General features: G+C 39.4%; 1 long non-coding RNA gene across 1 annotated transcript in view; it reads right to left on the bottom strand.

Moving 5' to 3' along the window:
• LOC108898258 (uncharacterized) overlaps window positions 1-14,275 on the bottom strand; it is an 89,155-nt gene extending 74,880 nt beyond the window's left edge. The window contains exon 1 of the long non-coding RNA XR_001963421.2: window positions 13,913-14,275. This is a non-coding gene — a long non-coding RNA (uncharacterized LOC108898258). The remainder of the gene's footprint in view (window positions 1-13,912) is intronic.
• Window positions 14,276-15,539: the final 1,264 nt, after the last annotated feature.

Genomic DNA, 15,539 nt, shown 5'->3' with positions numbered 1-15,539 from the left:
TTAGACAGTAAGGTTGAATGCTTACCAATTATAAAGCTGCCACTCAAAAGCTGCCAAATTGAGTTTCGCTAAATTACAGGGCTTAATAAAAGTATCCGATTGAATATCTTTTGCCTGATGCTTTAAACCAATCAGTACAAACTGGAAATACTTTCAGGAAGACTTTAATTATCAGTGACACACCTATTTGCATTGTGTATTTTTATAATTCTCATTAGCTACTATATCTGCACATGGCAACTATGGCAGGTTGCTGTGGTTTCAGAAAATAACACTATGGTTAACTTATGGTGAGCATGAGGCAACACTTAGTTAAGGTTAGGGAAAAATATTCATTACAATTAATGACTAGGTGAATGTCAGTATGCAAACTCCACCACCCAACCTCCACAAATTTACATTCCACTTTGCTACATAAAGAACACACTACTTCCAAGACTGGCACTTAATGTTGATAATGGACATAAATCGTGAAGAGAAAATTTGACAAGGGAAGACATCATTCTAAGGGACAGTGCCTGTTGGGAGCCCGTCTCTTCAAAATCCAAAGAAAGACCCGCCTTGATTTCATGAATCCTCACATCTACAAGTTTAATGTGAGTTTAAATTTGATTAGACTATATGTATAGTGCATCGCTACATTTACTAGTAATGACTGAAAGTTCAGTACAGTACGCTGAGTAATTCAGAGCCAACATTTAGCTGGACCACTGATTTCTCCCATTTTTATCAGTATCAGTGCTTGGCTACAGAGCCATTATGTGCCATGTTGGGGTTTAGTTGTTGATGGATCCCATGTATTCAAGGCATTCACAGTCAGGGCAGAGATACATTTGCCAATAGTCCCTGATTATGAGGCAGCAAGGTAGAATTACTTGAATGGTAGTAGCAGAGGGTTTTTTTCTGGTTGAAGAGAATGGCAACTCTGTGAAATAGAAGGGAGACACAAAGCAGACATGTGAGGGAGATGATTAATAGTGAACTCCATTATTGAAAGGCCTCACTCATAAGATGTTCTCATCTCCCTGGGGAGCCAGCACAGGACTGCAGGCTAGGCTCACACCGTTGTTTTTTTTCATTACCAGAAATTTCCTCATAACACCATGGCAGCAAAAACAACATCCCTGGGGGCTCCAATGCAAGAGAACGGATGCTTTAAAACACCTATGAGGCCTCCAATTAATCCTGAGAGCATGTTATCAATCCAGTTTTTGTTCTCTCAATAAAAAAGTGTCCAACCTAAGAGTGGGGCACTGAGTATGTTGAGTTGATTTACAGCCACATTATTGCTCTGGTCATTTAGGTTTACAAAGCAGTTCAGACACAATAGCATACAGCTGCGATGAGAACACTGGTAACAGTACTCATGATTTCAGCTATCAGTCAAATTCTTGTTAATCAAGTTCTTTTCAACCAAGTTTAATTGTCCAAGATATTGTTGTATTTTGCATTGTTTAATATCTGAATTTACAATTCCCAAAAGACCTTTCTTTTCTTTCTTTTTTTTTTTTTTTTTAAGAGGGACCATTGGCACATTCTTGAATAGGCTATTGGTTAAGTACACTGAGTGCTCAAACGACATTTTGAAAGCTTTTTGGAGCCAATAATGGACTGAGATGGATGTGGAGTGGACATGAACATAGCTCATTAAACACTGGCGTGAAAAGCTCTCGGCAGGCTCTTGACTGCATGGCTGAGCAGTTCCAGTCACCTCTGGCAAACTGCTCTGGTTAAAGGAGCTCCTCCAGTCAAAGGTGCTTTGTTATGTTATTGTATAGAATAACAAGTTAGTGCTTGCTGCAAGGTCAGGGGAAACAGGAGTGGACATCTCTGGTGACAAATCATTCTCTTTACAGAGCTAAGAAAGGACTTTGTGTCTCAATCAGTTCTTAGCTCAGTGGCAGTAGACTGATTATTTTTAATGATACTTTTTACAGCTGGAGTCTTGATCATAAACCAAGCCTATATTTAGATGTCTTAAATGCCTTATTAAGGGCAAACTAGCTGCTCCTAAAGGAGTGATTGTTCTTGTCTTAAATGCCAAAGTAACAAGTGATTTTGGCATTTAGCATTGACCATAAAGCATTTATCTGTAACTCATGTCGGCTTCAGCTCTCGCTAGGTTTCTGTTTGGCATAATGTGTGTGTGCTAATGCACCAAGACAAAAGACAGCTGGTTTTTATTTCACTAACCTTTATGCCTCCCAGTTGGTCTTATTAACCACATACTTACAGGTTCCCACATGACTTGTTATCAGGGTTTACATTAAAAATGAATTTGCAGGTTCTACTGGCTGATAATTCGTCATTAGGCTGTTGTAAACCCTGCTTTATCACCTGTTTAATTCTTTATGCAGATTGCTGGGTCACTGACCTTACAGGATGTGTCTGGCTGCAGTGAGCAAAAGTGACGGTCTTAGTAATTATGCTGTAAAGGGGGCCAAGGTCAATTAGAGAGGAAATTCTCTGACTGCAATTAAATTAATGTTAATATATATTCGTTGCTACCTCAGTTAAGTGCCTCAGCTGTCAGATTATTCTGTTAGGAAGGTTTCAGAGTGGCTAAAGGAGGGCTGTTTCCACCTTTACAGAGTTAATGAACACTTCAGCTCTGCATCAGTCACTTAGAATTTCCACTTGATTGCTCAAAGAAAAAGAAAGCTGTTCCCTTTTACATTTGAACTGGCATTGTCTCTTTGTACTCTGTGTCTGCAGTTTTTATAAAATATGATAATAGAAAAGAGGATCAAATTTGACCCAGATCGACTACCAATAAGTGACACATTCTAACGGGCAGCAGGAAATGGGCAGAAATAAAGAAGACCATCAGTCAGGCACAGACAGATAAGTGAGGAGCAGGTAATGGGAGGAAGTCAACGGCAGCTGCTGTTGGTGGTGATATCTCTATGGAGCAGACGTAAAGCTTGAGAGGATTTGGGAGACAGTGCTGGCTGGCAGGAAGCATCCACACTGGAGGACAGATACTGTAGCTGTCTCAGTGGCTAACAAATGACTACTGTAAGCAGTTTCTGAGTGTTTTGTAAATGAGATGGCTTCAGTCTTTTGATGAATTTCTATTTTATATGAAAAAAATCTGTTCTTCCACCTCACAATTGCTGCCTAAGGTGTTTTGAATCAAGACTGATATCTTACCTTAATCCAATTTACAACAAATTAAGGATATATCCTCGAACAATGTAGCGAATTCTTGAAATGCAAAAAAGATCACCCACCTTCCTTCAAGACTGACTGTGACTGCCCTTTACCTGACAATGTGTCCAACATAAAGTCAGTCCAAGCCCCAGACAGAGGGAGGAAGAGCTGTCACCGTATCCCTTATCATCCACCACAGCATTGTGGATGTCAGGACTCCTGCTCTTTTCATTTCTTCCATCCCTTTTTTCTTCTCCTCCCTCCCACCTTTGCCGTTTTCCCCTGGTATTCAAGCGGTTTAAGCAACGCATATAATCTTCAACCACCCAGCCAGCCCTAAGCCTCAAAGAGTCACCCAGATATGGGCAGATGGAGGTGAGCTATCAGCTAACCTGTAACCGTGGGCCTAAGGCGATAATCATTTCAAAACTGCGGGGGGAAATGGTTTTAATAGCCCTGTAAAGGTAACGTTTGTCTGCCTTATCACACCTGGCAGATGCATCAGAGAGAGGGAAGGGGAAAAGGAAAACAGGGGCAGGGGGAGGAAGAAAGAATCAGCTGATAACAGTCCCTCCCCAGGGAAGGATAAGTCAGGAATTAAAAAAGTGCTTCCTTCAGGAGAAAGTTTAGGGGATTAAGGTTAGTCGCTTTTCCCCTCTGTTCCACCTGTACCTCAACCTCACCTTACCTCATCCTTCCTCCCCCACCAGCCAGCTGTTAACCCCTGGAATGAGGTTTTATGAGCTATGCAATATATTTGACAGACACTTTGTACTTTTACCCTCAGGGTTCAACAATTTTCTTTATATTTCAACATGACTGGAATCTGCTTTGTTTTTCTCATTACTTCTTGTCCTCTGTGTGTTTTACTGACCAGTGGCAACAGTTTGTGACCCTCCACCTGCCTCCATCCAAAGCTCCTTTCATGTTGGAAAAGTTTCCATGATAGCTGGCCTAAATTGAAACACCAAACTTACAGTTTCAAAGGCCCCTCTCTGCTGGTTTATACTTGACCTGTCGGGTGATTTAGAAACCTTCAATTGATGTTTTATAGGGAGCATGGCCCTCTGTGCAGTGTTACAGCATAACTGTAATATTCCACTGTGGACAGACCTGGACTCAATCTCTGACTGTAGCACTTGGCATTTGACAGTATTTCTCTCGGCTGTTTCAGTCTGTTACATCAGTCTTGGGAGCACTGGTTTGGATCCATGTGTGACCCCAAATTGTTCGCTTCTGCTTCAATGTAAAACTTTTATGGAGTGGTTACAGAAAAGTTTATTGTTTTGTTTATTGTTCCCGTACCAAGAGTGGACTAGCTTTGGAAAGGGAAATTTTAGCTGGAACACAGTTTTGAAGGTTGATACATTTGGTATTAATGCAATTACAGTAAAAGCTACTATTATGTTATTCAATATTTTCCATGTAATGGAACAGTAAACAGTAATTTCTTCATTTAGCATTTTTTTTTACAGCTCAGAGTCATAAGGGTCACTATGTGCTATGCAGATGGCTACTATGAATGGGCTGAACTGGTATGGCAGGAGAAAAACAATCTACTTGACATGACAGAGATCTGACATGCTGCATAGTCAGTGAAACTGTGGATGTTAAAATGTGGCCAAAACTCTGTTTCCTAACACATATGGTTATGTTTTTTCAGGGCAGATACCAATTATCAGTAGTCAAGGAGGCCAATAACCGATATTTGGAGCCGATATTCATTTGCAGTAAAAGTGAAAATACTGGCGTCAAAATTTTGAATAATACTAACTCCAACACTTAGCTTCATTTAAATGCCTTTAAACATATGTTTATTAAACAGCTTTTCAGATTTGCAACATGTTAAGGTTTTTTTTTTTTTTTTTTTTTATCTTAGACAATAGACATCTTTGTTTTAAAATTCTAACAAAAAGTGCAGGGAGCTCCCAGGCTCAGCAGCATGTCTTATTGTTTTTCTAATTTCTGTCTTTTATGTCTGGTGAATTAGTCAATAACTTCAGCTCTCTGCCCTCTAAAAATAGAAAAGGGGGAAAAAAAAATCAGTCTTTAGTGGAACTTGTCACATGATTAGGCAAATTATGATGAGCAGACATTGTCTTTTGTGGAGGAAAATGGCAAGTAGTTGGAGACACTGTTAAAGAAATAAAGATAATAATATACAATATATTAGGATCTAAATACTTTGTCCACCACTGTGCCACTGTGCTTTATTAGACTTTTCTACACACTAAGGAAACCATCTGTCTGGTTAGTCAGATTTACATAGTTTCTTGGATTGATTTGCATTATATTGTCTTTAGAATTGTCCAAAACAATGTAATAGTAATTTATCTGATGTAAGAAAAATATTAAAAATACAAAAAAAAAAAAAAATGATTTCATTTAGTGATTCTGACTTATGCATATACTGACCCTCTGCAAGTGGACATCCACATAGACCAGGGGTCACTTCCTCCCACTGACAATCCTCAACTCCTCCTGCAGGAACTTCCATCATGTGGGGAGTGACTGATTGCACATGACTGGCTAATATTCAATATTTAATGAAAGACCAATACGCTTACGGCACATCACTCATATATTGGCTTAACCTTAAATCACAAACTTTCCTTGCAATCACCTTGAGTCCAGTTGGACCCATGAGCCCCCTCCCTGTGATGACTGATTGTCAGCAGCTATGTACCACTGACAGTGATTTCGCTTTAATGGCTGATTGAGCATGTCACCAGTCACACTATAACCTGCAGGTTGATATGCTGCAGGCCGAGTCGTTTGACAGCCGTGACAGCTGCTGTCACCCTCAGTCAAAGCAATAACGTCCTAGCAATCAGCTGGAGATGAAAAAGCGTTGGCTTCCTGTGTACCTTCACATGTAGAAAAAGAATAATTCAAACTCTGTAACATCTGCTGAAGTTGGAACTAAGAGAAAGAAAGAGGGGGGAGCAAGTGCAGGTGATCTATAACTGCGTTCACATCCAGACATAAAGTAGAGGTTGTTCCACTGAGCACCTCTCCATGTACCAAACAGCACTTTGAAGTGTTTAGGTATGTTTAACACTCCCATTATGCTGCAGGGTAGAGATAACTTTTGACCCACCAAGCTCTCTTTTTCACTTTCTTCCTCTGAGTCTCTGTTTTCTTCTCTCAGAGGCATTTAGACTGTTGCTATCTGCACCTTTAATGCTGTAATTAATTCCCTGACACCCTTGTCATCTCACTGGTGTAAATTATTCTGCTACATGCCTCTAGGTATTGGTTAACACTCTTTATTTAGTAAAGAAGCGAGGTGAAAATTGAAGCTCTTTCAGCAAAACAAGCTAGTTTGCATGAAAAGAATGATTTGACAGTTTAAGTTAGTTAGCAACCTTTGGTATTAAAATGTTTTCTAGTTTACTTAACTTTCTGATAATGACATATACTGCATATAAAACGTTTACTATGAGCAGTTTCTAAAACATAACAGTGATAAAGTGGGGCATTCAGTAAATCATTAAAGAGAATGAACATAGACCACCACTGAAAAAAGCAGTGAGTCTTGTACTGTATCTGAACTTGGAAAACCAAGCCACTTTCTGAGGTGGTATTATGGCGATTCAAAAACAAGAAAAATGGTAATGGATCATTTCATGGCTACACTTGGTTGCATTATGGAAAACATTTGTTTTGGCCCCCACATCTGAGGAAGCAGGGCATGTGCTAAATATTAAAATGAGACAAATCCTGCATGTTTGAGATTCCCTCATTGCCATTTTGTTCTGCCAAAGGAAAGAAAGGGTCAGTGTTCCGCATCATGGTACCCTGACGCTAATACCCAGAGGTTGACAGCAATGACTGGAAATTCAGCAAATCTTTTGCAAAGTCCAAGAGGATCGTCAGTTTGAAACTACATAGAAAAGTCTTCCAGGGGATGTTTTTCTTTCTTGATCTGTATGTGTGCATTTGAGCACAGATTCAGACACTTTTTTTTAATGCTACTTTGTTTATATGCACAAAGTGAAATCTCTAAACAGACGTCCAAACATATCTCATAGAGCACCACTTCCCAAAGTGAACCCTGTGAATGTGCTCGGTAGGCAGACAGGATTATTAAATGATGGGTTAAATTATTTTCTCTTTGCTGTAACCATGGACACTCCTGAGATGGAGCCAAACTGAATGTGAACTGAATGCACTCTTGATAGATTTTAAGGGAGATACAAACAATCCAGGATATGCTGAGAATGTACCCTCATAACACATCATTGCCCCGCTTTTCTAAAAGGAAGTCTCACAGAGGACGTTAACATTCATCCAACTGTTCACTCTAAAGCAATAAAGGCTTTAATTTGAGCAGATATAAAAAGCATATTGTGTTTCGTGGCAGGTTAGATGGGGTCCTCCTCCCACTAAGGCACAATGGGCTTCAGCTGGAGCAGCTGCCACGTTTTATTGCCCAGCATCCAGCAGAAGACTGCTGAATCTCACTTGCCTTGATAAGCCTTACTGCTCACTGTTTTCCCTTAATTCTCACCATTTGGCTACCCTTCACCAGCATCCAAATCCATCTTTCTAATCCTGCCTCACTTCCCGTCATCACCACCCCCTTCTGTCTCTCTTCCTTCATGCGGCTGTCTTGTTGCTCTTAGACAGATCAACAGTGGTGGAAGCTTAGCAGCAGCAGCAGCTAACCTTAAGCCCTCCACAAGACTCCTAGTCCGGAGGAAGTGGGGCTCAGCATCAGTGGTGGAGGAGTTTCATTGGCTCTGGTGACTCCCACTTTCTGTCTCAGCCTCTCTCTGTCTGACATGATTGTAAGCATAATGGACTTGGAGCAGCTATGTGCTATAGAGCTACATTCTTTGCTGTGATTTATCTTTTCTGAACTAAGAAGATTTCACTCATTTTCTTATGCTAGACTTATCAAACACAAGTTGCCAGCTCAGATGTCAAAACCTGTCTCTTTACAGTCACAAAACCTTGTGATTTGGGTTGTGCCCTGTAGCTGGCTTGGATTACCCTCTCACCTACTGCTAACTACACCAGAGTTCTCTTGGGCAAAGGCTGGCATACATTTCATGCATCTTGCCCAAACATCAGGTGTGAACACACTGAAATTTCTCCTTTTGCTTTCTATCAGTCCCACCAGCTGGGTCTCCATCACTGACCTGTTATAAAGTAGACACAGTCAACCGGTCTGCACCCAAGGGCACAAGTGAATCTAATTATCTTAGCTACTTCCTGCTGTCTCATATAATTTTTAGCATGTGAGGTCACAACATTGTTGATGAGATACTGCATAGAGGAACTACACCATTGAGACACTGTTCTGGTAAGCCAATCTGGATGTGTTGCATGAAACTAAAATAGCAGACAGTTTATGTGACCAAGAAGATGCAAGTAAATACTGTCTTGCAAAGCCAACATAGTCTTTTACCAGAATCAGAACATCTCCAAATTCCCAACATGATGCTTTTATTAGTAGACTAGAGACATGGCTCTGGGGATGGCTATGTCAATCAGCTGGTCCACTCTTGGTACATATCTCGAAGTAACGATTGCCTGGATTGCCATTAACTATCTCAACATTTACAGGACACACTGGCACAACATTTGGTATAGATATTCATGGCTCCCAAACAATGACTCCCACTGACTTTAGTGATTCCCTGCCTTTCCATCCAGCACTGCCATGAGATGTTTTTGAGTGAAATGTCTCAGCAACTATTGAATGGATTGCCTTGAAATTTGAGTACTTGAATACTGTAATTGAATACTGAGCAATACTGTGCAAATATTAGCATGCTACCATGCAAAACCAAGATGATAAAAGTTTAACTTGCTAAACATAATAATTTAAGTAAAGCCTCACAGAGCTGATAGCATGGCTCTCTCAATCTGAGTCATGATTTCCTGCTCAACTGAGCCAGGCAATCATTCTAGGGGGAGGTGGTTGCCATGATGCTCATCCTATTTCAGCTCTACCAGGTTCCACCTTGTTGTCAAGATCTGGATTTTCTGACATGAGTATCTAACTAAGGTGACAGCAAGCAGCAAACCCATTACAGGCCTCAAAGTCTTCCTTTTAATCCTGTATTTATCCTGTATTTCTGTACTCTCTTAAAAATGTTCAAAATCATGGACTGCTCAATGCCAGTACTTGTTCTACAACCTCGAATGTGTTCCCCAGACAGCTCACTAGTCCGTCCACTCACATCAACCTTGCATTTAAACATTTCAGTCATTTTTTTAAGTATAATCTGTGATGATCAGGCACTGGAAGTCAGGTGCACTTTATTTTGAATTTAGATGCAAGCACAGAATATGACTTATGACTGACATACTGATCATAAACAGTGATAACAATAATGATAACAATGTCACAGCACTACTGAGCTCTGGAGAGACTTTGCATTTTTGCTTGGGTGTGTTTTTGCAACATAGCATCTGCTTGACAGTGGATGGAAACATGGCTGTATTGCATCTTATTCTGTGTCACTATCTCTGTCATATTGTCTTTCTCTTCCCCATCTTCCCCCATTTTTTGTCTATGTAAATGTTTGTGTATACAGTATGTACTTGATTGTCTGTGTCTGTTTATGGTCTCTCTAATAACATTCTGCTGAATGTAATGGAGAATAGCAGGTGGAGTGGTGGCCCACGCTTCTCGCTCTATGTTTAACCTGTGAGATTCAACACCCCCTGAGGTGGTGTGACACGTCTCTCCCAATGGGTGCCTGCTTGAGTATAATTAAACTTTGGTGGAAACTAAACTTGTGTCAGTAACTGCTGCCATCAGCGATATGACTGAAGTCAGCTTTCTTGTTCTCTTGCTATTCTCTTGATAGTGTGGCATGCCATTTTCTCTGATTTATGTTCCTTTTGAATGACTTATTTGGTAAGTAGATTTATCTATTTTTGCTAGAGCACTTCTGTCTTCACAAAGTAAGACAATTTGCTTCTCTATAGCAGAGATCTATGAAACCCCATCTTGCAAAGCCACAATGGCACATTTCATACAATAAGGCTTCTCATAGTGCTTTATGTAATGCATAAAAGACATTAAATGAGAAATCAAGCATTTTCAATTGATTTATTTTTATATAACATTTTTATAAATGTCAAGTCAGCTAATAAATTAACTGTATTCTTTACTGAAGAGTGTATTACTGTTAAATCTGAATGAATGCGAAATATTGCAAAAATCTAGTTCATTAAGACTTTATTGTTTGTAACTGAGTTAAAGTTTATAGTTTTGTTTTTTTTTTTTGTTTTGTTTTTCTTAAAAGAGCTAAAAGAAAAACATGGCCCCTGTGTTTAAGGCAATGAACACACTGACCAAGTGCAATAAAGGTCTCCAATAAGGACCTTTATTGCATGTTATCATCATGGGTCTACAGGTCTTTTTCACAGCACAAATTCTGGCTTGTCGTAGCCAAAAAAGCACATTTACAACTTTTAACATTAAAAATGACTACATTCCATTCAGATGGGCTTGTTCCAGGGTCCTGGTATTGTGCATGCTAGTTTACTGTCATGGCTAAGCAAAGATTAGCAAAAAGTCCAAAATATAAAAGATATGGTCCAAAAAGCATTTTCCCCATAGACTGCCATTACGAGAAACATGTCTGTAAACTTGTTGAAATGCAACTGCAAATAAGATTAATTCTTACTCATTGTGAGCCTAGAAAAAACTACTTTTATGTTCATGACATCATCTCATTCTTAGATGTACTACCTCTCAAGATTTCACTGAAACAAGCTGACTTCTAGTCTTAATGCACTCACAGATTTCAGGAATCAATCATAGACCTAGGGGAAAAAAGAGATTTTGCATGGGTATTTTTTATATATTTTTTTATGCCAGTAAATATCCTCAGACATTATACATATGGGGGGGGGGCACATTGTTGTTATAAATGCTTTCTGTGTGCAGAAATGGTACAGTTGCCTATGTTAGCTAGCAAAGCCAATTAACTGTTGACGTATTATCTGTAGAAAATATGAAGCCAGCTGATCAACTTGGCAACCACTGAGAGAAAAAGAAAACAGATTATATTCAAATTAGAGAGATATGATAGACACAATGGCCTGGAAGTCCTGCATGGAGCGATTTCCTTCCACTTCAATGGGGTTCCTTATGTCTGACTCAGTTATCTCTTTGGAATAATGCCAAGGATGTCATCTATATTCCACTCATGAGAGACAATTCAAAACACTAACAGACTCTGTAGCTTCTAGCTGTGACTGTTAAACTATGGGGCATCACATTTCTCCAAACTTAGACAGAAGGTTTGATACTGTGAGGAAAATGTCTGTGCATGTGTGTCCCTGTCTATCTATGGATGCAGAGATGTTCCATCTCATGGGGATTTTTTTTTAACCCTATCCATAATTCAAATAGTATAACAATAGAAAAACTCATCAGTAAGATCTGCAGAAGGCTCAGACAATTCTGATCTTCTGAATCAACATTCCAATGTGAATTAACTTCAATAAGTCTCCTGCTTAACACAGAGTATGCAATTCATCACTGAAAACTTGGATTTTGTACTCCAAACACTGAGCTTGCTTAATTTGCTGGAGTGAAATGCAACACTGTGCAGTCACGCAGCTGAGAAAACAGAGAAAAAAATGGGAAGAACATATTTAGCTGCTGAAATTAAAGGTTGTGATCCACATAAAAAAAAGCCCATGACATGCTGGCTTCATGGAATATTGCTATACTTAAAAGTCAATTATCACACCTAAGGTGGTGTAATGTCTTAATCACACGGGGCTATAAAATTTCTATCTGCCTCGTTAATTTTGCTTTTAAGGCATGGAAAGTCACGTTAAATATCACTCTGTTTTTACATACTGTACCCCCAGGCAAAGACAGAAGTTAGGCCATTAAAACAGCCCTCTCGCACAAGATGTATCTTCTGAGCAACATTCCACAGCACTCATCTTCAGTGCTTCTGTGCCCATTTCATTTTCCATGTGATCTCCATTTACTTTGGTCATTCTTAATGTTCCAGAACGTGTCCTTGCTAAATAATTACAAAAGCCCTATTCTCACCTGTCAGGCTGGTCAGGCCCTTTGCTGCAAGTATGACAGTCATCTTGTCCCCTTACTCCTCTACTTCCATTAGCGTTACTGGTCGTTGTCACTGCAGGTCCATTCCAGGGTCAGGGCCCTCCACTATGGGCTGTAATTGCTGCGCATCAAGCACTCTGGAGCTGCTACACCCACCTAATGAATTGTCACCCAGTTTAATATGAAATTACATTAGGGTGAATTGTAATAGATTAAAAGGGTTGGCGAGGTTAGTCTCAAAAGATAATCCATTGCAAATTGCTGATTACCTGCCTAAAATTATTATAAGGAACATGTGAAGTGGATTGCTCAGTCCAAGTGATACAATCTGATCACCCTCACCTATCACTGGATTACTCTGTAGAGAGAAAGACAAATGCTAATCCTCATCCTCCTTTAAAAGGTATTGGCCATTAGCTTATTCTTAAAGTGGCTACAGAGGACACTGGAACTTTTTATCATGGTGATGTTAGTTTGATAATTATTATTAATAATCCTAGCCTTAAAGAAGCTCGTATATTAATTTATGTAAGTATCTCATCAGGACTGACTGACTCACTAATGTGTCAGCCCACAGCCATGATTATGATCTTCCTTTATTCAAAGTTAGTTCAATAATAAAACCTCCCCTCTTTCAATTAAAGGATAATTCTGGTTTATTTAAACTTAGGGCCTTTTGGTAGCTTGGGTTATCATAACTGCTCAGTCACTACTTTGTGCAAAGAAGGAAACAAATGCTAATCTTTATTTAAGAGCTATTGGCCATTGATTTTGGTAACTATAATCATAACCATGCTAATAATAATCAAAACATCTCAGCTTTAATTTATGTTAGAATCTCATCAAAATTGATTCACTCACCAATGTGACAGCCCAATGGCCTTAAGGGTGATCTGCCCTTATTTTAAGCTGTTAGCTCAGTAATAAGGCCTTCCATGCCTCAATGAAACGGATAACTCCAGTTGACAGTGTAACCAACAGATTATTTAAACCTCTTTAAGTGAAGATAAAACCCAAGGTGGGTTCACCTGAAATGCCAGTAATGATAAAAATAACTTCTCATGTGGATGACCAACCGTATTAGGAAAATCAGACTGGTATAGCTGTTTCATTGTGATATATTGCAACAAACCAACTAGTTAACTAAACTGGACAACAGATTCAAGTTCACATAAAACGAAACAAGGCACATATCATTGATACATGACCAGATTGAGTGCTATAAAGATTTAACACAAAAAATACTGACATATCTTCTATATCAAGTTTATGCTCACATCAGTAAGTGTCAATGTATCAAATATGACTTACATATTCTTATTTGCATCTACAAGGCAGACAGTATTTGTGTTAGTTATTAAACCTCATGATTGATTATTAATGACAGCACAACTGATGCGCAACAAATGAGAATAAAAAGTTACATAAGTAAATATATAGCAGACCAACAGATGACTGGATAACCAACAAATGAAAAACAGGACAAATTGCAGATTATTCAAAGCCCTGACAGCATCTGTCCCTCCTACAGCCAATACCTCAAGTGCCACCTTTACTGTCTAGGAAAACAAGATGCTGTACGTAATGTAACCTCCAGAACATCAACAAGCACACAGCAAGGAGTAAAATGCACAATGATAGCCACAGGGACATTTAGCCAGCCAGCAAGCATGAGACGGATGAAGTGTGTATGAGACTCACGTTTTATTTCCATTGAAGTCCACCTTCTCCTCTCCCTTCATGGAGATGAAGTATCCGGGTCATAAAATGTCCACTTGTTGCTGTCGTGGTCATTTGGTTTGGTGTCGTCATTTCCTCACCCTTGGTGCTGGATTTGTGCAACATTTAAGCTAGCTCACATTATTAGCAACACAGACAAACTGGTATTATCTCAGCTGTTCCTTTTCCAACATATTAATTGTTATGAGGCCTCACAATTCACTTCAAAGTTTCTTTTTCAGAGTCCATTCATAGTTTCGCAGTGGCACGACGGTGACCGTTTCCTAACTTAAGTTACTAATTTAATCAGAGGATGACAGCTTCACCTGTGCTCCCTGCGACCAACTTCCGTAAAGGTGCAAAACTGTGTTTGACCACAGACGCTGACTAATATGGTGGAGCCATTACAACCCAGAGGGGCGCTGTTTCACTCATTTCAGGAAACTTAATGTGAAGTGGAGCCACAAAAGTGACGAAGAAAATGATTAAATGTTTTTTATTAAAATGACTCTAGCACAGGCTAACATAATAACAGCGACTGTTTTGTGCAGTGAAGGAAACATGGCTTGCCTTGGTTAAAGAGAGAAAATACAGCTGCTTTTTAAGGGATCTACAGGGAGTCCAGGCTCCATCTATATTCCAATACTTCCCTAGTTTTTTAAAGACTCCAAAATGATCAGAACTAATAGAACTGATGACAAGACAAATAAGACGTCATTTTAAATAAAGGCACTTGTACTTGAAAGTTTGCCTGTCACACAATTGAGGTGGGTCATTCAGAATGTAAAAATGAATTACATTGACCGCTTTGCCTCCTCCTCTTCACAGAGCTACCACCATAAATAATTCTAAGTACAAAGGCATATGTTTCACACCCTCATATATGAATCAGGCGATGCATTTTTCATTGACCAGGGGCTCCATTAGACATGCTGATAGATGTTTCTGACACTTGAGGAGCACATTTTCATACATCCACACAGGGATGATTATTAACAGAGATAAGCAGAGTGAAATGACACACAATTACACTCTCGTTTCTCAACCCTCTCTCTCTCCTCTCTCAGCCCAGTTTTGACGGCAATCATCTAGCATTTCACACACACGAAACCAAGCAGACAAGCCAGTGCTGTCAGGAGCGCTGACCTAAAATCAGAGATACATTTCCGATATGAATAATAGCAGGCTTAGTCATATTTCTGGCGTCGTAACCCATCATTATTTGTGCCCTCGACCAGTAAATATAGGAAGGGAACAGCAGTTATCATAGTGACAGCACCTCAGCTTGTGTACTCCTAATTTATCAAACAGCAGGATCTAAAAGGCAGTTATCTATTGACTGTCTTAGAACAAAACAATATTCTTTTGTGAGGACAAGGCAGGAAAAACAACTAGTAAAAAGAAAATTACAGACGTTATTGAGTTTGTAGTTATTTCTATCATTCTCTCTGATTCCCTACCATTCAGTAAACACACAGAATGTGTAAGTTCACGATTGTGGTGCTATGTTGTTCACAGAGGAGTCCATTCAGGTCGATGCCCATTGTTGTAAAACTGCATGGTGCCAATATTTTTCATTTTAACTGTTTCTTCAAAGATACATCATCCC

The sequence above is a fragment of the Lates calcarifer genome, linkage group LG24, assembly GCF_001640805.2.
Source record: "Lates calcarifer isolate ASB-BC8 linkage group LG24, TLL_Latcal_v3, whole genome shotgun sequence".
Lineage (NCBI taxonomy): Eukaryota > Metazoa > Chordata > Actinopteri > Centropomidae > Lates > Lates calcarifer.
This window is presented reverse-complemented; position numbering and strand designations above follow the sequence as displayed.